General features: G+C 47.2%; 1 pseudogene; it reads left to right on the top strand.

Annotated features, from left to right (window-relative positions):
* The window catches only part of LOC140191070 (lysophosphatidic acid receptor 2-like), a 163,116-nt pseudogene extending 138,745 nt beyond the window's left edge, over window positions 1-24,371 (top strand).
* The last annotated feature ends 200 nt before the right edge of the window (window positions 24,372-24,571 follow it).

The raw sequence follows: 24,571 nt of genomic DNA, 5'->3' as shown, positions 1-24,571 counted from the left end.
CCATATTTATTTATCCTGTACTGCTGCCATAAAATTATCCAATTTCACCATATACGGCAGTGATATTAAACCTGATTCTGATTCTAATTCTGACAGCTATGTATTTTGGTAGTAAATTTACTTTGAACTCAGTGCCACAGCCTGTGTTGATAATAAATCAGCAGATGGTCAGAGCAACTGGAGAGAGGTGCTGAGGGCAGGAACTGAGACATCCCACCAGTCAGGAAAACAGTCACTGCGCACGCAGACACTGTGGCTAACGCCCGCTGCTTGACCATCACAATTTAGCAAATGAGGCTGCTGGTCAGGCTGAACCAGGAGCTGGTCAGTGCAGGACCGTCCTGTGCTTAACCAATGTGTTAATGAATTCATATTGTAATTAAGGTGGCAGACTCGTTCCTCAGGCCTCTTCCCCTCTTATCAGTGCTCTGCAGCCTCCAGTACCTACAGAAAGGAGGGGACGCGGTAGCCACTACCTCACGGTACCTGGGTCGCAGATTCAAACCTGACTTCTGCTGCTGTCTGTCTGAGGGTTTCTCGTCACCCCGTGGGTTGCCTTGATAAACCGGTGCTTCAGTTTATCCCCACACGCCAAAGACGTGTAGGTTGGAAGAAAATTGTCCATGGTGTGTCTGGGGGATAGAGTCTGGGGAGGGGGGGGGGAAGAAGAGGTGACAGAATAAGTTACAGGGCAGTAAGATGGTTGGAGAATGGGAGTGGTGGCCAGTATTAATCTGATGGACCGAATATCCTCCTTTGATTTATGGGCCAATGTAGGGTAGTGTACCAGAAGTTTGTAAGTTTCTTATCCCTACATACTCTTTCCCTTTCCAGGTATTTAGATTATTGTCATTTAGTAATGCATGCATTAAGAAATGATACAGTGTTCCTCCAGAAAGATATCACAGAAACACAAGACAAACCAAGACTGAAAAAACTGACAAAACCCACATAATTATAACATATAGTTACAACAGTGCAAAGCAATGCCATAATTTGATGAAGAACAGACCATGGGCACGGTAAAAAAAAGTCTCAAAGTCTCTCGAAAGTCCCATCATCTCACGCAGACGGTAGAAGGGAGAAACTCTCTTCCTGCCATGAGCTTCCAGCGCCGCAAACTTGCCGATGCAGCACCCTGGAAGCACCCGACCACAGTCCGACTCTGAGTCCGTCCGAAAACTTCGAGCCTCCGACCAGCCCTCCGACACCAAGCACCAAGCACCATCTCTGCCGAGCGCTTCGACCCCGCCCCGGCAACAGACAATAGGCAGAGCAGAGGATTTGGGGCCTTCGGAGATTCTCAATCGCACAGTAGCAGCTTAACTTCTTTGGAAAATTACCCTCTGTCTTGTCCCACCAGTCACTCACAACAACCTGCTGTGGACACAGGCCGAGACTGGAGATGGGAAAGTTGTCCCTCCCTCTCTCAGCGTCTGGCTTTGGCTAGACCTCCAGGGCCAGGAGTATGCCAATGGGTCAGCCGAGGGGAGATCATCTGAGCTGGAGGAGTTAAACTCACTCTGAATGTCCTTCCCTGGGTTATATGTGCCTGTGACCTAGGTTCAGTCCTGCCCTCGGGTGCTGTCTATGTGGAGTTTGCATATTCTCCGTGTGACTGTGTGGAGTTCCTTCGCATGCTCCTATTTCCTGCCACATCCGAAAAACATGCAGGTCAGTGTGTAGGTGAGTGGTAAGGTCTGAGGGAGTAGGTGGGGAGATGGACGGAATAAAATGGAAATATTGCAGGATTAGTGTAAATGAATGGTCAGTGTGGACTCGATGGGCTGAAGGGCTTGCTTCTGTGCTGTATTTCTCCGTGACAGTATGATTGGAAAGATCTAAATGTGTGAACAAAAGCTTCCCTTACTCGAAGTAAATAGTCAGATACAGAATGTGGCAACAACTTCATTTGGGTTTGAGAGGAAACTGCTCAGTTACAGAGTAAATCTCCCTAAATAGATGGAGCCGTAATCCTCAGTACAATCCATACCCCTCATAATTTTGTACACTTTTATCAACTTTAAGTGGGAAGAAGATGTTCTCTGATCTCAGTGATACACAGAACCCAAGTCAGTACAGCACAGGGACATACCATTTATGCCACTATACCTGTGCTGGCCATGATGCCAAATTAAACGAGACCTATCTCTAAACATGCTCCTTATCCCTTCGTTCCCTGCATGTTCGTGTGCCTGACTAAATGCCCCTTAAATGTGTCTGCTTCCACCACCTTCCCATTGCAGGTGCCTGTCTGTCACTCTCTGTGAACCGTTGTGTGGGGACTTTGATACCAAAGAAGATGACGTGGTCTGTACAATCCCTGATCTTACACCACTTCCCCAGCAAAATGAAAGCCAGAGCAGGTCCTGGACCCAATAATATTAAAAACATAAGAACATAAGAAATAGGAGCAGGAGTTGGCCATGTGGCCTGTTGAATCTGCTCCTCCATTCAATTAGATCATGGCTGATCTGGCCATGGACTCATCTCCACCTACCTGCCTTTTCCCCATAACCCTTAATACCCCGATTATGCAAAAATCTATCCAACCTTGTCTTAAATATACTTACCGATGCAGCCTCCCCTGCTTCGTTGGGCAGAGAATTCCACAGATTCACCACTCTCTGGGAAAAGCAGTTCCTCCTCGTCTCCATCCTAAATCTACTCCCTCAAATCTTGAGGCTATGTCCCCTAGTTCTACTCTCACCTACCAGTGGAAACAATTTTCCTGCCTTTATCTTATCTATCCTTTTTATCATTTTGTAAGTTTCTATAAGATCTCCTCTCATTCTTCTGAATTCCAGCAAGTTCAGTCCCAGGCGACTCAATCTCTCCTCATAGTCTAACCCTCTCATCTCTGGAATTAACCTGGTGAACTTCTTCTGCACCGCCTCCAAAGCCAGTATATCCTTCCTGAAGTAAGGAGACCAGAAATGCACGCAGTTCTCCAGGCGCGTCCTCACCAGTACACTGCTCTTCAATTCAATGAAGGCCAACACTCCAGTTGCCTTCTTGATAGCTGCTGCACCTGCAAACCAACCTTCTGTGATTCATGCACAAGCACTCCCAAGTCCCTCTGCACAGCAGCATGCTGTAATTTTTTACCATTTAAATAATAATCTTCTCTTCCATTTTTCCTTCCAAAGTGGATGACTTCGCATTTACCAGCATTGTACTCCATCTGCCAGACCCTTGCTCTCTCACTTAACCTATGTATATCCTTGCAGACTCTGTATCTTCTGCACAATTTGCTTTTCCTCTCAATTTAGTATCATCAGCAAACTTAGATACACTGCACTCGAGATTGTTAATCTATATCCTGATCAGCTGCAGGCCCACCGCTGACCCCTGCAGCACCCTGCTCACCAGATTGCCAACCAGAGTAACACCTCTCTGCTTTCTATTAGTTAACCAATCCTCTATCCATGCCAATACATTAGATTAGATTATGAGGACACGCAGTCCTCTTTTATTGTCATTTAGTAATGCATGCATTAAGAAATGATACAATATTCCTCCAGTGTGATATCACAGAAACACAGGACAGACCAAGACTGGAAAAGCTAACAAAAACCACATAATTATAACATATAGTTACAACAGTGCAACAATACCATAACTTGATGAAGAACAGGCCATGGCACAGTAAAAAAGTTCAAAGTCTCTCGAAAGTCCCACATCTCATGCAGACGGGAGAAGGAAGAAAACTCTCCCTGCCATGCCCGACTACAGTCCGACTCTGAGACGTCCAGAAACTTCGAGCCTCTGATCAGCTCTCCGACACCGAGTACCGAGCACCATCTCTATCTGAACGATTCGACCTCAGCCTCGGTCGCCAGCAGCAGGCAAAGCCGGGGATTTTGGGAGCCTTCCCTCCGGAGATTCTCAATCGCACAGTAACAGCGGCAGCGAACCGGCATTTCAGAAATTTCTCCAGATGTTCCTCTGTGCTTTCACGTCTGTCTCCATCAAATCAGAATTGTCCACGACCCCTATTTAACGGATACAATATCATTTCACCCGAGAGCTGTGCGCGCTGCGTCACGCTGCCATCTTCTCCTCCCGACATCACCCCCAACTCTATGAATCCAAGCATTGGACCATCCTTAGTGATCTCAAAAACATAGTGACACTATCCTCCCTTTCAAGAATGGATCTCATCGGAGGCTGTGCCTTCAAACCTCTGCTCCCATCTGCACTGCCGAGCCACAACCAACTGTGGTTCTGTCTTGTAGGTGGTTTGCAATCAATGAACACTGTAGAAGGAAACCTCAGTTTTTTGAAGATGAAGAAAGCTCCTTTAATCGTAGGGCATAATTAAATTCTAATTTCCTCCTAGTGACCATTAGTTAAAGTTCTAAATCAAAGTTTGTCTCCAGAAAAAGCACTAACAATTTCTGCAGTCTTGTGTACCTTCTGTAACCTCCCCTCTCGTTGCCGTGGAGGGAGAGGATGAGAGGGAAGTGGGAGGGGGAGGGATAGGGGAAGGTTGTAGAGGGAAAGGGAGAGGGAGTGGAAAAGGGAGGAAATTGGGTGGAGTGGTGGTGGGGAGAAGTCTACCCCACAATAATATGGTAGCTACAACATATCTGGTGGTCCCATCACTAAGAGAAAGTGCAGATGGGCCACCAGAGACCGCAGATGCTGGAACCCTGTAGCAACATACAAAACGCTGGAGGAACTCAACGGGTCAGACAGCATCCATCAGGGAAATGAACAGTCAACACTTTGGGTTGGTCTGTTTTCAGTCAGTTGTTGGATTGAGTTGTCCCAAAACATTGACTGTCCATTTCCCTCTATTGACGCTGCCTGTCCTGCTGAACACCTTCGTGGTTGCAAAGTGCTGAGTCTCTACTTCCTGCCGGCAGGGCATACCACACCCAGCTGGCAGCAAGGGGCACCCCAAGTGGAGCTCTCTCTGTGTGGGTATCCCTCCCTTCTACACCAGGGGTCGGGAGCAGAGTGCGGAGCCGTTGTGATGAATCCGCAGTAACAGCTCAATCGATGACATCTGTGGTTACAACAAGCTGCTGATTTCGCAAGGGGATGTGGCTGGTGGTGAGTGGTTATACTGGCTGGGAAAGGAGGTCGTTACCTGACCAGACGTTACCGCGGGACCCTTGACGTCTGAGGTCATCGAGGTGACTACATGAAGTGCAATAAAAGAGTGATGAAGCAATTGCGTCTCCTTTCCCCAACCCTTATACAATTGACCCTGGGCTCAGGAGATGTGGGGACTGGAGAATTATATCAAGATGATGGCCCCTTAATGTGCTGTTCACAATAAAGAGCAAGTCAGGGAGCGATGGTAACCCTCTGTAAACTTGTGTGTCCCTCCATGGTCTTCCTTGACTTTGTATGACTCTTGGTGACCTTCTATGACCCTGTGCGAAACCTCTGTGACCCTGCATGACCCTCTGACTCCATGTGACCCTGTATGACCCCATGTGACACCCCATGACCCCATGTGACACTCAGTGGCCCCCTGTGACCATGAGGGCCCTGCATGACCCTCTGTAATTTGGTGTGTCACATCATGACCTTGCGTGACACTGGATGACCTGTGAGCCATACTAAAATTAGGAACCAGCCCAAACAATTGCAGGTGCGGAACGAGTCCCAGTTCTGGGTCTTGAATCATTGGGAATATAAGGAAAGTCTTATGGGAAGGACAGAGGAGGAGTAAGCAGAGAGACGCAAGAGTCTGTAATCAGAAACAAGGAGCAAGACCATGCACTGGAGCTGAGTGCTGGCCCTGTCAGATGTTGGCCAGTAACCTCTCCTCAATGCAAGACACTGACAAATTCCCAAGAGATTAAACTCACTTTCCCCAGCAAACTCGGTTCAATCTTCTACTCATTACTTCATCAAAACCGTTCATTATTTAACTTTACCGATAAGAAACCAGTGCAAACCGTCATGACATTTCTCTCAGCAGTCAGGCTGGCAGATTGAAGGGCAGGAGCTCAGGCAGGGCGCAGCACAGTCAGACAATGACCTTGTCACGTCACACAGATAGTAGGGAGGTGATCAGGCTGCTGGGTCCAAGGGTGGGGGCACAGCACGCACACAGAGGTGGAAACGTTCTGAAGGAAGTTCCAGGCCTGGGCTCATCAGAGTTGGCAACTGAGGAGTCAATGTGGAAGAAGGGCTGAGCGTGCTCCAGCGACTGCTGGAAGCGCAGAGGGAGATTCCAACATGAGCCCGTTCACTCTGGTACAGTCTGCACTCTGCTCCCCAGCACCTCTCCCTCTGTCAAATGTACCCACAGGTCCCACCGTGCTGGGGTCAGACATGTGTCCATGGGTGACAAGGTGACTGGCACTGTCTCCGGTACAGAGTGTGGGTCTAAAGTGCAGTGGGAGTGCGACAGACTCTGTGTCCAGAGCACAGAGTGGGTGTAACCAACACTGGCTCTAGTACATACTGGCACTGGGCCCAGTGGCTCTGGTGCACACTGGCACTGGTCCCAGTGCTCAGCCTGGGCTGGTGGCCGAGACGCTTGTGCTCCGCCGAATGCCATGGGATCTTGCTGTGTAGACTTCTCTTCCGACAAGTGGCTGGGATTGGGGAAACCAGTGAGTGAGGCAGGGAGCGAGAGGGCGGTGGGGGCCGAGGGGAGGGTCCGAGTCAGTGCGTGTTTGTGACGGGGAGGCGGCTGAAGGAGATGTGGAACCACGGAGACTGGGCTGCAATCCAGTGTCGAACAATTCCCACCCACAGCACTTTCTCGCCCTGATCAAATCTCCTCATTTCATTTTGACAATTACTAAGTGGCCTGATATTTAATAAGTCAGTTAGATTCAACTGCCGGCACTAAGCACTAACACAATAATCGGCGCTGCTGTGTCTCCCCACCCCGGCTCTCCTCTGACACACGACAAATGAAACGTGACAACTGCCCTCTCCGCTCTCATTACCTGCTCACGGCGGCACATCCCATCTCCGGGCGGCCGGGTGGCCGCTCCGTCAGGGCCCGGGGAGCGGGGGACCCCCTCGCATCGTGAGGCGGCTCCTCGCCCTCAGGCCGAAAGTCTTCCCGCCGCCGCGCTCGGCCGCTCCCTCGCCGGCGAGGCTGCATTAGCCCGTGTTCCGACGCTTCCCCCGCAACAGCACTGCTCCGGCCCCCCGATGGTAAAACTCACTCCGGCTGGGAGGGTTGAGGCGGCTCAGTAATGTCCAGCTCACACGGGTCCTGAGCAAAGAGTACTCGGTATCACCGCAGGAAGACCTGCTACCTTACAGCTCCGGACCCCCGGCTTCAGTCCTGACCTCCGGCCGCTGTCTCCGTGGAGTTTGCCCGCTCATTCTGTGAGCACAGCGTTTCCTCCTGGCGCACAGTTCCTCCTACACTCCCATGTACAGTATTTATTTTGTTTTGCGATACACCGTGGATCAGGACCTTCCCGTGTTGGTGGGTTACTGGCCGTTTAACCCCCACCCCAGTGTGCAGTGGGTGGTTTGAGAATCATTGGGTGTATGGTGAGGGGCTGACAGTGATGTGAGAGGTAGGACAACCAGCAGAAAGATGATGGGCTGAAGGGCCTGTTTTGCTGCTGTATCGATGACCCCTTCACAGATACGCCAAACGTTTTGGCCCAGATAATTTTTCAGGACTGCAAAGGGAGGGGGAAGACGCCAGAATAAAAAGGTGGGGGGAGGGGAAGGAGGCCAAGCGGCCAAGCTTGAAGGTGAAAGGTGAAAGGTGAAGCCAGGTGGGTGGGAAAGGTAAAGGGCTGTTGAAGAAGGAATCTGCTAGGAGAGGACAGTGGACCGTGGGAGAAAGGGAAGGAGGGGCACTGGGGGGAGGTGATAGGCAGTGAGAAGAAGAGGCCAGAATTGGGGAATAGAAGAGGGAAAGGGGAGGGGGAAAGAATTAAAAAATACCAGGAGGAGACTCAGGATAACATTCTCTGTTTCATTCTGTCTTCTCCATTGACCCATTCACAATAAGTCACATTGTGCTGCCTTCTAACCACACCATGAGCCGCTCATCACCATAGCAACCCCAGCCTTGTCCTATTACACACATTCCTTTTGAACGACCGGTTTCCCCATCCCCTCCACCACTTTTCTGCAACTCAGACCAGGCGGTGGGGGCCCATTGGAAGGGCCGAAGGGCCGGTTGTACTGCTGTATCTCTCTGAGGCCCTCCATTGGTCTGGATCAGCCATGGATGACTCGTCCTATCTCTCTAGGTGATTCACAAACCAGGGCAGTGCATGGAGAGCAAGCTGTTGCCCATGCAGCAGACTCCTGCCTCTCCGAGCAGTTGATGAATCCAAAGAAACAGCAGGGACCATCACAGCTTGGCACCAGCGGTGTCGCAGTTGCCAGTCGGCATTGAGCTCAACGTTGAACTGCCTAAGAGACTCCAACTCCGGAACTTTTCCTCGGGCTTACTCCCGAAACCTTCCCCATCAGTGGGGCATAGCTGCAGGTAGTGGAGGTTTGAGATCAGAGTTTTACTTCTCCTAGATGAGTTGCCAACCATCTGCCCAAAGTGACTGGCTTTAAGGTGCCAGTAACCTGCCTTTGCCCCTTCTCCTGTCAGAAGAAACAGTTCCAATGGACTTAGTGCCTGAGCCATACATGAGGGCCAAGGGCTGTACTTAGTTCTCAGAGGCTATTTGACACACACACCATTGGGAGCATTTAATAGTGAGAGCTTATCCACACTTCCTCCCCTGACTATGACAACCTTAAGGGAACTGCTGTTACAAATTCTCCCTCTTTGCCAGTTGTAATGAGGGGTCTTTGACCTTAACTATTAACAGCTTCTTTCTCCACAGACTCTGCCACGCTTGCTGAGGGTCTCCAGCATTTTCTGCTCTTCAAATTAATCCATAGAACAGTTCAGTACAGTCACAGGCCCTTCAGCCCATCATGCCTATGCTGAACAGGTCAAGTTAAATGGATCCCATCTGCCTGCATGTGATCCTTATTGTATACTCTCTGCCTGCTTTTGTGCATCTGTTAAAAGGCCTCTTAAACTTTGCTATTCCATCTTCTTCCACCATCTCCCCTGACGATGAATTCCAAGCACTACTGCCCACTCTCTGTTCACTCTGCTCACTACTGCTCACTCTGTTCACTCTGCTCACTGCAGCTCCCTGCTCACTACTGCTCACTCCCTGCTAGAAGAAAACTTGCCTTGTAAATCTCCTCCAAACTTCACCCCCCGCTACCTAAAAGCTGCAATATATCTCATAATTTATCACATTTCCAACCTGAGAGAAAGAACTTCACCATCTATGTCTCTCTTAATTTTATAAACTTCCACCATGTCTCCCTCCAGAGAAAACGGCCCAAGTTTGTCCAACCTCTTCTTAGTACTCATAGCCTCTAGTCCAGGCAACATCCTGGTAATTCTCTACTGCACAGTCTCTAAAGCCTCCACATACACTACATCCCATAATGGGACAATCAGGCTGCATGCAATATATAGCCTGAGCAAACCATGTTATGGATAGCATTTAGGAACAAAAAGTATATTAAGAGGATAAGTAGAGAATGGGACGGATTAAGGACCAAAATGGAAATTTCAACATGGAACCAGAAGATGTAGGTGAGGGATTAGCCAGTCCAGTGAGTCTAACCTCACTGAAAAAAGTCCTGGGGACAGGATTAATCTACTCATAGAAAGTTAGGAGTGTTCGGAGGTAGTCAGCAAGGTGTCGTTCGGGGGACGTCCTGTCGGACTGAGTTGGCTGAAGTTTTTGAGGAGGTTACAGAATGTGTAGACAAGGGCAGTACAGCTGATGGAGTCTGTGTGGGGTTCAGAAGATGGCGTCTCTCGCTGTGCGCTGGAGGTCAGTACTGGGAGGCTCTGTGCCTTTCAGCCTGGTTGCATGTACTACCTCTGCCCAAGGCAGCAACTGGGGACTGGAGACATCAGCCCAGTGATGATAAAGACAAGATTAATGAGATTCTCGGAGCCCAGTATAGGGAGGTTCACCGGGAAACTGAACCCCCGTACTTTGAGCTGCAGGACACCATGTCCGTCCAGTCTGGGTATCCCATCCGGAAAGTGAAGGTGAAGAGTTCCAGATGCCCCGCAGTCAGACACAGCTGGTTTAAAAATTCAGCCTCACGGGGTATGGGTCCTGTGTACCCAGTGACCCTGTAGGTATATCTTTCCCAGGACAACACCCTAAACATTGAAGGAATCACTATACCTAACTATAAGGAGTGGAGACACCCTCCATCCAGCCCCAGGGATTGCCTTTTAAGAGGATTGGAGCTGCTAAAGTCAGCCTTTGCCAGTTCCAGGAATGGTGATGGCATCGCCAAGAGTTCCCAGTTTCTCAATGAGCTCAGCACCCAGCACTCCGAATCCACAAATCTCAAACTGCCTAAGGGCAGGGATGCTGGGTGGTTTTCCAGTGGTGTACGGCAGGTATCGGTGCTGGGCCCTTTGTTGTTTGTAATATATATTAATGCTTTGGGTGAGAATGTAACGGTTCAGATAAACACTGAACGGTTCCCACTGAAATGGTGTGACGAGAAACCTAGGTAAGGACGGTTAGGATCCCAATTGCCGGAGTATTCGAGAATAGAATCAAGACACAATATGAGACTGAAATGAGGACAGAGTTCTAGACTAAATGCTAGACGAGGATCCAAAGTCCATCTGATGACTAAGCACTGAACCTTGGTTCAAGTGCTCTTTAAGTATTAAAATCCTGGCACCAAAACAGGGGAGGAGAAGATGGCAGCATGACACAGCGGCGCGGCCACTCCGAATTGATATCGGTATTTGTTAAGTAGGTACCGTGCACAATCCTGATTTGATGGAGACAGACATGAGAAGCACGGAGGAACATCTGGAGAAACTTCTGAAATGCCTGCTTCGCTGCCGCTGCTACTGTGTGATCCAGAATCTCCGGAGGGGAAGGCCCCAGATCCTTGCCTTTGTCTATTGCCTGTTGCCGGGGCCAGGGTCGAAGCACTTGGCAGAAATGGTGCTTGGTGCTCGGTGTCAGAGGACTGGTCGGAGGCTCGAAGTTTTTGGATGGAATCAAGAGTTGGCTGTGGTCGGGTGCTTCCAGGGTGCTGCATCGGCAAGTTTGTGGCGCTGGGGGTTCATGGCAGGGAGAGTTTTTCTTCCTTCTACCGTCTGCGTGAGATGGTGGGACTTTTGAGAGACTTTGAGACTTTTTTTTTACCATGCCCATGGTCTGTTCTTTATCAGATTACCGTATTGCCTTGCACTGTTGTAACTATATGTTATAATTACGTGGTTTTTGTCAGTTTTTCAGTCTTGGTTTGTCTTGTGTTTCTGTGATATCATTCTGGAGGAACATGTATCATTTCTTAATGCATGTATTGCTAAATGACAATAAAAGAGGACTGCATGTCCTCATAATCTAATCTAAAAAACATGGCTGCCTATTAGCAGGGGGGCGGGCCTGAATCTTTAAAGGCGCTACGCCAGCTAACCGTATTCCGGAGAGTTAGAGCGCGGTCAGCTGTGTGTTGAATTCACTTTCAAGGACTCTTTATCTCATGTTATCAATATTTATTGCTTGTTTATTGTTATCATTACTTTTCCCCTTTCTTTTAGTATTAGCACAGTTTGTTGTTCTTTTTGCATATTGGATTGTTGTCCATCCTGTTGTGTGCGATCTTTCATTGATTTTATTGGGTTTCTTGTATTTACTGTGATGCTCTCAGGGTTGTGTGTGGTGGCATGTATGTACTTTGATAAAGTGTGGACATGGTGGAGGATTACAAATACCTGGGGATACGAATTGACAATAAACTGGACTGGTCAAAGAACATTGAGGCTGTCTACAAGAAGGGTCAGAGCCGTCTCTATTTCCTGAGGAGAATGAGGTCCTTTAACATCTGTCGGACGATGCTGAGGATGTTCTACGAGTCTGTGGTGGCCAGTGCTATGATGTTTGCTGTTGTGTGCTGGGGCAGCAGACACCAACAGAATCAACAAACTCATTCGTAAGGCCAGTGATGTTGTGGGATTGGAACTGGACTCTCTGATGGTGGTGTCTGAAAAGAGGATGCTGTCCAAGTTCCATGCCATCTTGGATGATGTCTCCCATCCACTACATAATGTACTGGTTGGGCACAGGAGTACATTCAGCCAGAGACTCATTCCACCGAGACGCAACACAGAGCGTCATAGGAAGTCATTCCTGCCTGTGGCCATCAAACTTTACAACTCCTCCCTTGGAGGGTCAGACACCCTGAGCCAATAGGCTGGTCCTGGACTTATTTCCTGGCATAATTTACATATTATTATTTAATTATTTATGGTTTTATATTGTTATATCTATACTCTATTCTTGGTTGGTGCAACTGTAACGAAACCCAGTTTCCCTCGGGATCGATAAAGTATGACTATGACTAAAGGTACCTTGGACTTTGAACTTTGGAAAAGTTGGTGCAGATGTGGTTAGCAAAGAATTTTGTCTTAGAACGCAGCAGGACATAGAACAGCTGGGAAATTGGGCAAGTGGTAGCAGATCAGATTTAATCCAGGCAAGTGTGAGGTAATGCATATCAGGAAGCCGGGTAATGGTAGGACGCAGTAAATGACATGGAGCGTTGATATACAGAGGGAGATTGGGGTACAATTACATGGCTCACTGACGCAGATGCATAGGAATGCTTATGTTCATTGGATGAGGCACTCAGTGTGAGAACTGAAAGGTGATGCTGCAGCTGTACAAAACAATGATTAAATCACATTCAGACTGTGATTGAAATTCTAGTTGTCAGGAAGAATGTGGTAAGAGCAGAGGGATTGTTTGTCATAAATATTAATGACCTGGATGAGATTGTAGCTGTCATGATTAGTAGGTTTGCAGATAACACTAAAGTTTGTTTTGTCGTGGACACTGGTTGTGGAAGGTCATAACAGTATCAAGATCGACTGGGAAAGTGGGCAGAGGAGTGGCAGATGGGATTTAACTCAGCCATGTGCAGAGTGATGCATTTTGGTAAGTCAAACCATGTTAAAACGTACAGAGTGAATGGAAGGACTCCGGGGTGGTGGGGGGTGTGTTGTAGAACAGAGAGACCCTGGGGTCCAAGTACATGGTTACCTCAGAGTGGCAACATAGGTAGACAGGGTGTTGAGGAAGTGTATGGCATGCTGTTCTTGCCACAGAGTACAAGTGTTGGGGCATCATGTTACAGTTGGATAAAACAGTTGTTTGACCTGTAGGGTAACGTAATGGGGAGAAATATACATGATTCACAATCATCAACATTGAGTTGGGGTTTCACTTTAAGGGGCTAGTCTGACGTGATGACGTTATTACATTTTTGTGTTTAGGTTCTAGAGCATAAGACTGTAAGACTAAAGATATAGCAGAATTAGGCCATTTGAACTATCCAGTCTGCTCTGCCATTTCACCATGGCTGATCAAAATTTTTTCTCAGCCCCAATCTCCTTCCTTCTCCCCATATTCCTTCATGCCCTGACTGATCAAGAATCTATCAACCTCTGCGTTAAATATACATCAAAACTCGGCCGCCAGAGCTGCCTGTGGCAATGGATTCTAACAGATTTGTCCAGCATGATTTTTCCTTGAGGAAACCATGCTGACTATGGCTTATTTTATCAGTGCCTCCAAATACCCTGAGACCTCATCCTTAATAATCAACTCCAACATTTTCCCAACCACTGAGGTCAGACTAACTGGCCTATAGATTCCTTTCATGTCTTCTCCATTGTTGAAAAGTGGAGTGACGTTTGCAATTTTCCAGTCTTCCGCAACCATTCCAGAATCTAGTGATTTTTGAAAGATTACTACTAATGTCTCCACAATCTCTTCAGCCACCTTTTTCAGAACCCTAGGGTGTACACCATCTGATCCAGGTGACTTATCTTCCTTCAACTTTTCAGTTTCCCAAGAACCTTTCCCCTAGTAATGGCAACTTCATACACTTCTGACCCCTGACACTCTGGAACTTCCACCATACTGCTAGTGTCTTCCACAGTGCAGAATGACGCAAAATACTTATTCAGTTCATCCACCATTTTGTTGTCCCCCATTACTAGGGGAGGATCAACTATTCTGGATTGGGTGTTGTGCAATGAACCCAGAATTGATTAGAGACCTTAAGGTAAGGGGACGGGAGGAGAAGATGGTGGCGCGACGCAGCGCATGTGGCCGCTCCAAAATGATATCGTATTTGTTAAATAGGGGCCGTGCACAATCCTGATTTGATGGAGACAGGTGTGAAGAGGCACGAAGGAACATCTGGAGAAACTTCTGAAATGCCTTCTTTGCTGCCGCTGCTACTGTGCAATCAAGAATCTCCAGAGGAGAAGGCCCCAAATCCTTGGCTTTGCCTATTGCCTGTTGCCGGGGCCAGGGTCGAAGCGCTCGGCAGAGATGGTGCTCGGTGCTCGGTGTCGGAGGGCTGGTTGGAGGCTCGAAGTTTTCAGATGGACTCAGAGTCGGACTGTGGTCGGGTGCTTCCAGGATGCTGCATCGGCAAGTTTGCGGCGCTGGAAGCTCATGGCAGGGAGAGTTTCTCCCTTCAACCGTCTGCGTGAGATGATGGGACTTTCGAGAGACTTTGAGCTTTTTTTTTACCTTGCCCATGGTCTATTCTTCATCAAATTACAGTATTGCTTTGCACTGTTGTAACTATACGTTATAATTATCTGGTTTTTGTCAGTTTTTTTTAGTCTTGGTTTGTCTTGTGTTTCTGTGATATCATTCTGGAGGAACAAATTGTATCATTTCTTAATGCATTAAATGACAATAAAAGAGGACTGTTTGTCCTCATAATCTAAATCTACCTCTCCAGTATCATTTTCCAGTGGTCTGATATCTACTCTTGCCTCTCTTTTACGATTTATGTATCTAAAGAAACTTTTGGTATCCTCTTTAATTTTATTGGTTAGCTTAATTCTGCATTCCACCTTTACCTTTTTAATTACTTTTTTAATTGTCTTCTTTTGGTCTTTGAAAGCTTCCCAATCCTCTAACTTCCCAGTAATTTTTGCTCTATTGTATGCCCTCCCATAGAAACCATAAAAAAACTACAGCACAGAAACAGGCCTTTTGGCCCTTCTTGGCTGTGCCGAACCATTTTCTGCCTAGTCCCACTGACCTGCACACGGACCATTTCCCTCCATACACCTCCCATCCACGTATCTGTCCAATTTATTCTTAAATGTTAAAAAAGAACCCACATTTACCACCTCGTCTGGCAGCTCATTCCACACTCCCACCACTCTCTGTGTGAAGAAGCCCCCCCTAATGTTCCCTTTAAACTTTTCCCCCCTCATCCTTAACCCATGTCCTCTGGTTTTTTTCTCCCCTTGCCTCAGTGGAAAAAGCCTGCTTGCATTCACTCTATCTATACCCATCATAATTTTATATACCTCTATCAAATCTCCCCTCATTCTTCTACGCTCCAGAGAATAAAGTCCTAACCTATTCAACCTTTCTCTGTAACTGAGTTTCTCAAGTCCCGGCAACATCCTTGTAAACCTTCTCTGCACTCTTTCAACCTTATTAATATCCTTCCTGTAATTTGGTGACCAAAACTGAACACAATACTCCAGATTCGGTCTCACCAATGCCTTATACAACCTCATCATAACATCCCAGCTCTTATACTCAATACTTTGATTAATAAAGGCCAATGTACCAAAAGCTCTCTTTACGGCCCTATCTACCTGTGACGCCACTTTTAGGGAATTTTGTATCTGTATTCCCAGATCCCTCTGTTCCACTGCGCTCCTCAGTACCTTACCATTTACCCTGTATGTTCTACCTTGATTTGTCCTTCCAAAGTGCGATACCTCACACTTGTCTGTATTAAACTTCATCTGCCATTTTTCCGCCCATTTTTCCAGCTGGTCCAAATGCCTTTGCAAGCTTTGAAAACCTTCCTCACTGTCCACTACACCTCCAATCTTGCAAGTGCCAACTGCCTTGCAGCTTCCACAGTGCCAGTGCATCAGGACATCAGAGGTCTGTGAACACCATGGCTTCCAGCTGCCAGGATCACCCACTGTTTATTATCGACACCCTTCCAGGGCAACGCTTCCTGTGTGACACGGGTGCTCAAGTGAGTATGCTGCCGGTGCCACCTATTGATGAGAAGGCAAAGAGCGATGAAACCTCACTGGAGGCTGCCCGCAGGAGCTGGATCCAGATGAACAGGACACGATGGATAACTCTCTGCTTCAGGGGGGTGACGTTACACATGAGACTTCATCCTGGCTAGACCTCTGCTCAGTGCAGATTTCCTGTGTGCCCAAGGGCTATTAGCTGATCTTAAGAAATGCCAGCTTGCGGTTATCAAGGACTTCGGGTCGTTACCTTGCTCCCCCAGTAAGTTCCCCACAATGACTCTGTCAAGCGTATTCTCCAGCACATGAGAGCTTACTTGACTGCAGGGTGAATTCCCAAACCTCACGAAGCCCACATTCTCCACTGGAGTCACAAAATATGGGGTCGAGCACCACATTCCCACAACTGACCCCCCAGTCTATGCCTGTGCACATAGACTGGACCCACATAAGCTGGCAACCGCGAAGGCTGAGTTTGCCAACATAGACTGAGCTGGCATTGTACGCCGGTTGAATATAGACAGACCTGGCATTGTACGCCAGTTGAATATAGACAGACCTGGCATTGTACACAGGTTGAATATAGACTGACCTGGCATTGTATGGCGGTTGAATATAGACAGACCTGGCATTGTACGCCGGTTGAATATAGACAGACCTGGCATTGTACACTGGTTGAATATAGACAGACCTGGCATTGTATGCAGGTTGAATATAGACAGACCTGGCATTGTACGCCAGTTGAATATAGACAGACCTGGCATTGTACGCAGGTTGAATATAGACTGACCTGGCATTGTACGGCGGTTGAATAGCCCAGTCCGATGGCGGTTGCCGCCCATGTGACGATTACTGATGCCTTAACGAGCTCATCACCCCCAAGCAGTTGTTTCCCAGTGCTACACATCCAAGACTTTTCAGCACGTTTAGCCAGAAAGTTTTTTTTTTCCAAAGTCGATCTAGTTAGGGGCCACCATTAGGTGCCAGTGTGCTTAGAGGACATTCCCAGAACAGCTGTGATAACCCCGTTTGGCTTCTTTGAGTTTCTGTGCATGCCGTTTGGGCTGAAAATGCACACAGAGTTTCCAATGGCTGATGGACTCTGTATTAAAGGACTTGGATTTCCTTTTTGTTTATCTGGATGACATACTTGTCACCAGTGCATCCAAATCCGAACACATATCTCATCTCAGCACACTTTTCGAGCACCTAAGCCAACATGGGTTGATTATTAACCCTGCTAAATACTAATCTGAGCTGCTAACCATTGCATCTCTGCAGAAGGTGCAAAACCCTTCCCATCAAAAGTAGCCGGTATTATGGATTTCCCACCGCCCCGCACTACAAAAAAAACCATAGGAGAGTTTAGGTGTGGTGAATTTCTATCATGACTTCATTCCAGGAGCTACTGAACCTATGCTATATAGAGCACTTAAAGGCAATACCCCTAATCATGTGCTTGACTGGTCAGCAGACACGACCAGAGCATGGTGATATCAAATGAGCTTCTTCTAATGTGACCCTACTGGTGCACCCACGCCCCAACTACTACTGACTACTATAACCATTACTACTGACTACTATAACTATTACTACTATTATAGCCATCACTACTGACTACTATAACCATCATTACTGACTAGCCATTACTAATGACTAATATAACCATCACTACTGACTACTATAACCGTCACTACTGACTACTATAACAATTACTACTGACTACTATAACCATCACTACTGACTAATATAACCATTACTACTGACTACTATCGCCATCACTACTGACTACTATAACCATCATTACTGACTACTATAGCCACTACTACTGACTACTATAACCATCACTACTGACTACTATAACCATAATTACTGACTACTATAGCCATTACTACTGACTACTATAGCCACTACTACTGACTACTATAACCATCACTACTGACTACTATAGCTATCATTACTGACTACTATAACCATTACTACTGAACACTATAACCATCACTACTGACTACTATAACCATTACTACTGACTACTATAGGCATTACTACTGTTTTCTATAACCATCAATATTGACTACTATAACCATTACTATTGACTACTGTGGCCATTACTACTGACGCTTCAGACTACGCTGTGGGTGCTGTGCACGAACAATTGGTCAAGGTGTGTGGCAGCTTCTCGCCTTCAGCCAGCAGCTCCATCCCCTCGAAAGGAAGTACAGCATGTTTGACCGTGAGCTTCTCGGTCTCTATCTGGCAGTCCGCCATTTTTGTTTTCTTCTAAAGAATCGCCATTTCACAGCATTTGTTGACCACAAACGCTGTGAAATTCGTGCACATAATGGCCCGGTAGCAACACCACCTGGCCTATGTCTCCAAATTCACAGTGTATATACCACATATCAAGAGGAAAATAATGCAGTGGCTGATTGCCTCTCACAGCCAGCCATTGAGGTCACCCGCATAGGGGTTGACTATGCAGTGGCTGATTGCCTCTCACGGCCAGCCATTGAGATCATCCTCATAGGGGTTGACTATGCAGTGGCTGATTGCCTCTCATGACCAGCCATTGAGGCCATACACATAGGAGTTGACTGCGCCGGCATGGCAGCCAACCAGAAGTCCAGGCAGTCACAGGTTTGGGGAAGCTGGGTTTCCCTCCTTTGCAATGTCTCAACTGGTTACCCTCGCTCTATTGTGTCTGCAAACTGGAGACGGACTGTTTTTTGACTCCATACATGGCCTCTGGCATCCGGGCTAGAAGGCCTCACAGAAACTGGTTGCACTAAAGTTTGCGTGGTGTGACTTCAGAAAAGACGGGCGTGACCGGACTGCAGCCTGCGTGGAGTGCCAGAGGGCAAAAATTAACCGTCATGTCCAGGTGCCCTGTCCAACCTCCTCAGTAAATTCAATTCCTGTTCACCTATTCCTAGCTCCCATCACTCTTGGGTTTCTGTTGACCTACCTTCTGCCTCGTTTGTTTCTGCACAACAACATCCTCTGGCCCATTCTGCAGTTCGGAACGGGGAGAAAAGACTTCCATTTTAGTTAGCAGGGATAAGCCTGAGCGTGTTTGCGTAGGTCGCCTTAAACTGGCCCACCAAGGTTTGGAGGATTCTGCTACCACATCACAACCTGACCATGAAAGTGTCAACACACCCCTGAATGTGCCAGAGACATCTGCTGTCCTTCCACCCATGGAACACAGGACACAAGCCGGGCGGCTCGTCCGAGCTTCAGACAGCCTCACTATGCCAGTTTTAGTGAATTCTGGTGGGGGGTTGGGGGGGCTGTGTAAGGTAACGTATTTGGGAGAAATGTACATAATTCACAACTACCAACATTGAGTTGGGGTTTCACTTTAAGAGGCTTGTCTGACATGATGACATTATGACGTAAAGATTTTTAGCATGTTTTTGTGTTTAGTTTGTGGAGCTCCATAAACACAAAGCGCTTCACTTGGTTTTATTTGCGAAAACCTACAGGCCGCACTTGGAGCATTCTGGTCCCCGAACTACATCAAAGACATTATTAAGCGAGAGTGAATCCAGCTAAGGTTCACGAGGACATAGCCAGGGTTGGAGGGTAGAGTTGTAAGGACAGACTGGGTCTGTGTTCAGTGGAGCGGATGGTGCGAGGTGACAGGATGGAAGTCTATAAAAACAAGAGAGGTGTAGATAGGGTTGATGGGTTCTGGTTCCCATGGCAGGAGAGGCTAAAACTGAAGAGAATAACTAAGGTGAGAGGGAAGAGGTCTAAAGGGGACTCAGGGTAATTTTTTTGGCACAGAGTATCTGCAATGAGCTTCCAGAGGAGGTGGTGGAGGCGGGTACAATTATAATGCCTAAAAGGTGTTTCGATAAGTACTTGAAGAGGAGAGGTGTTGAGGGATAAGGGCCTAATACTGATAAATGAGTTCAGTGTAGAGGGACGTCGTGGGTCAGAGGACCTGCTTCAGTGGTGTACAATACTGTGATTCTATAATTCAAAGTTATTGTAGAGCCATTAGTCCCGGTACACAGCAGTTAGTCTTGCTCACTGATGTTAGTCCCAGTGCAGAAGTGTTAGTCCTACTGCACAAGTGGCTGGCCAAGTGCACACATGTCTGTGCCAGTGGACAGCTGACTATCCCAGAGCCCAAACTGTCAATCCCAGTGCATAGTGGTCAGTCCCAGTGCACATGTACCCGACCCAGTGCACAAGTGTCCATTCCACAGCACAGCTGTCTGTCCCAGTGCACAAGTGTCAGGCCCAGTGCACAGGTGTTATTCCTAGTACACAACTGTCTGTCCTATTGCACAGCTGTCTGTCCCAGTGCACAAGCGTCTGTCTCAGAGCACTGCTGTCTGATCCAGTGCACGGGTGCCCGTCCCAGTGAACGAGTGTCAGTCGCACTAAAAAAGGTGTCTGTCCGACTGTACAAGTGTTTGTCATGGTGCACAAGTGGAATTCCAGCACACAGACGTCTGCTCTAGCACGTAGGTGTCTGCTCTAGCAACAGGTGTCTGTTCCAGTGCAAAGGTGAATGTCTGTGATAGAATGCTCTCGGTAAATGCACTTCATACATATGCCCATTAACAAACACACACACACACACACTGCCCAGTCATTCTGCTGTCATTGTGCTGAGTGTACGCAATTTATTGTTTTTCCTGGTCTATTCTCATAATGGGTCCTAAAGGGTTTGGCTTTGTGGTGCCTTTCCACTAGGCACCTCAGAATATTGCATTTCTTTAGTATTTGGGATGTGTAAATGTGTATATATTGTTTGTATACTGTATTTAAGGTAGATACTTTCATTTATTTTGTAATATTATTGTAACCATATTCTGGACTGCATCATATTCTGATTCATGGGTAGTCATAAATTAATTTTGTTGGCAAATAAAGATAGTATATCCTGGGTGCCTAAAAATCACTGGGCGATCACTCTTAGTATAGGAGAGAGAAATTGAGCTACCAGTAGTTCACACTGGACATAGTATGTAGTTATAATTGTGTTTTCTCAGAGATATCTTTTTGTAAATGTTGGCAGTTTTCTTTCCGTTCTTTTTACTAACTTTTGTAAGGTTGATTTTTTTTTTGAACCACCAAATAAGCACCCTTGCACAAAAGAGCTAAGCAACTCCAGCCATTTTTTTCCCCTGTGGTCAAATCCCACACATCATAACAAATAGTGACAACAATGGGATGGCCCGTCACAAAGAAGGTCATCTAACTTGAAGACAAGTGAGGTTCTGGTCCTAAGTCAGGAAATTCCCTGAGGCAGAGAGTGATGCAGTTGCTTTGGAAATGGTGGAGACCTCAAAGGAGGAAGAACTTCAGCCCTGAACCAAACTCTCCAAACCTTTGCTATAAAAACTGTTCAGAGACTTTTTTCTTTCTCTGCCCAGTAGAGGAGAGATGATGGTTTTAGGAAGGAACTCCAAATCCTGCAGAAGTGTCCCAAACGCCTTCTTGTCAACAAGGTGACGACATTGCAATCTATCTCCTCAGTTCGAGAGGATGTCCCAGGTGTGACAATGGCCAGAGGAGGAGTAGGACTGCCAGCTACTGCCACTACTGATGGGTAAAACTATCAAAGCCTGTACTGCAATGGATGAGGACGTCCAACAACGATCCTGACTTGGAGGAGCGGCTGCAGGCTAAATTTGGTACCTTGGCGGAAACCTGTCATCACCGTTTCTGTTCCAGTGTTCTACCACCGGGGCATCACCCACAGAGACTTACCATCACCCCCTAAAGGGTTTCTACCAGTGATGGATTCAATCAAAGCAGAAGTCCAAGGAGGGGATTGATGAGGCTATTATTTTTGGAGCAGTTTTTGTGGGCTTTTCCTCCAGACACCAGAACATGACTCACAGCAGCCCAACTTGCCCTGAGGCACCTCAGTGCCCACAAGGGGGAGCCATCACATCCATCATACCAAATCAGCAGAGACTCTTAACGCTCCAAGGAACTCTCGGGGTTACTCTGTGGAATCGGGGAGTGGGAGAAACGAGGGTAAAGAACCTTTAGTAGTTTCTTCTAAGTTTTTTATTTGTTAGTAGCCAGCTCATTGGTCCTCTCAAGAAACCTGAATTGTCAGATATGTGCTATGTACCAGGAGAGTGAAAATATGATGATGATAGTGACTGTAATGATCATGAGGAGAAAGAGCCTATGTTTATAATCGTCAAAGTTAATAGAAAATCTGGTAAAGCTCTTGTAGGTTCTGGTAGCTCACTGTCATTTACTAAGGAAAGTCATGGTGTTGACTACAGTCACCAGACATCTATCCAATGTGTCCGTAGTAACTGGAGGTCTGAGCCACTGGCAGAACTCACTATTGACCTGGATGTCCATAAGTACTTGATAAGAAGTGGGGGTGCTGGAGAAACTACCAGTTGACATGATTCTGGTGAGAGATCAGAATCAGAATCAGGTTTATTATCACCGGCATGTGACATGAAATATGTTAACATAGCAGCAGCAGTTCAATGCAATACATAATCTAGCAGAGAGAGAAAAATAATACTAAATAAAATAAAACGTAATAATAAATAAACAAGTAAATAATTACGTATACTGAATAGATTATTAAAAATGTGCAAAAACAGAAATACTGTATATTAAAAAAGTGAGGTAGTGTCCATGGGTTCAATGTCCATTTAGGAATCGGATGGCAGAGGGGAAGAAGCTGTTCCTGAATCACTGAGTGTGTGCCTTCAGGCTTCTGTACCTCCTACCTGATGGTAACAGTGAGAAAAGGGCATGCCCTGGGTGCTGGAGGTGTTTAATAATGGATGCTGCCTTTCTGAGACACCACTACCTAAAGATGTCCTGTGTTATTTGTAGGCTAGTGACCAAGATGGAGCTAATTAGATTTACAACCTTCTGCAGCTTCTTTCCGTCCTGTGCAGTAGCCCCTCCATACCAGACAGTGATGCAGCCTGTCAGAACGCTGTCCACGGTACAACTATAGGAGTTTTTGAGTTACTGAGGAAGGGAAATAGCCAATCACATCCATCTGTTAGTCCAGGAGTAGATCGTGCTGTTTTGTACTTTGGCATGACCCATGCTAAAACCAAAGCAATGGCCGGGCTACAATCTCTGCCTGACTTGGATGCTAGTCTGTGTGAGGGAGGAACCAATTGACCCAGAAAGTCTTGCCAGCAATGGTGCCTTGGGAAATTTGCTGGTTCTCCTGCCTCTGTTGACATTTGCACGGATGATGTCTCGGAAAGGGTCGTGGAGGTCTGGAAGGGACCTGGGAAGGCTGACCTCTCCTGTCTCGTTGGCCAGCAGGTGAAGTTGCAGATGGTGCTTGCTGATTTTCCACAGCTGTTTCAGCAGAGACCAGGACTGACAACATTCCATCAGGATCAGATCTGACCAGGGTTCAGTACACCAACACTGATACAGGGAATGGGGGCCCTGAAGGATGAAATTCGAACCATGCTGGAACTGGGAGTCATTGAGCCTTCAAACAGTGCGTGGAGCAGTCCTAACATTATCTCCTCAAGGAGGATGGTACCCTGAGAGTTTGCATTGATTTCCAGAAGCTGAATGCCATTTCTTTACTTGATGTTTATCCTACGCTCTGCTTTGATGACCTCCTAGAAAGGATTGTATGGGCAAGCTACATTACCACACTAGACCTTTGTAATGACTACTGGCAGGTTCCCCTCGATGGCCAATCAAAACCCCCACATTGCCTTCCATACAACCCTGTGTCTGCTCCAGTTCACAATGATGACCTTTGGGCTTCACGGTGCACCAGTAGCCTTCTGGTAACTGGCGGAGTGGGTGCTCCAAGGCTGTGAGGGCTGCAGTGCGGCCTACCCAGATGACATGATTGTCTACAGCCAGATGTGGTCAGAGCACCTGGACCGTCTGCGCAGGGTCCTGGGGAATATTCGTGCTGCCGGCCTCACCCACAAACTACAAAAAATGTAACTGGGAAAGAAGGAAACCAGATACCCTGGCTACCAGTGGACATGGAGAGGTTGGAGCACAGGTGGACAAGGTGGAAGCGATCTGCAGCAGTCCTGGACCTCACACCAAGAGGGAAGTGAGTCCTGCCTGGGTCTGGTAGGGTGGTATTGCAGGTTCATTCCCCGATTTGCCATTCTGGTACCTCTGACATATCTTACTGGGAAGCTGGTAAGCAACCCGCTGAGCGCGAAAATGCTTTTCAAGCCCTTAAAGTTCTCATGTGTTCTTCAGCTGTCCTTCAGACCCCAGACAGTTCCTTGTCCATGTGGATGCCTCAGGTGTAGGCTTTAGAACAGTGCTGGCCCAAGGAGAACCTGGAGCAAAGTGACCTGTCCTTTACCTGAGTCAGAAACTCCTCTCAAAGGAAACCAGGTATCCCACCATTGAAAAGGAGAGTCTGGTCATGAAGTGAGCCTGGTACTACCTCCTTGGCAGGGACTTTGACTTTTTACACAGACCACGAAGCGTTGATGTGGACTCAGACAAGGTATCCACGTCAAGGCTCCTCACACTTTGTCATTCACACTT

Source organism: Mobula birostris, chromosome 32 (genome assembly GCF_030028105.1).
Source record: "Mobula birostris isolate sMobBir1 chromosome 32, sMobBir1.hap1, whole genome shotgun sequence".
NCBI lineage: Eukaryota > Metazoa > Chordata > Chondrichthyes > Myliobatiformes > Myliobatidae > Mobula > Mobula birostris.
Note: the sequence above shows the minus strand (reverse complement) of the source record. Positions and strands in the feature narration are given on the sequence as shown.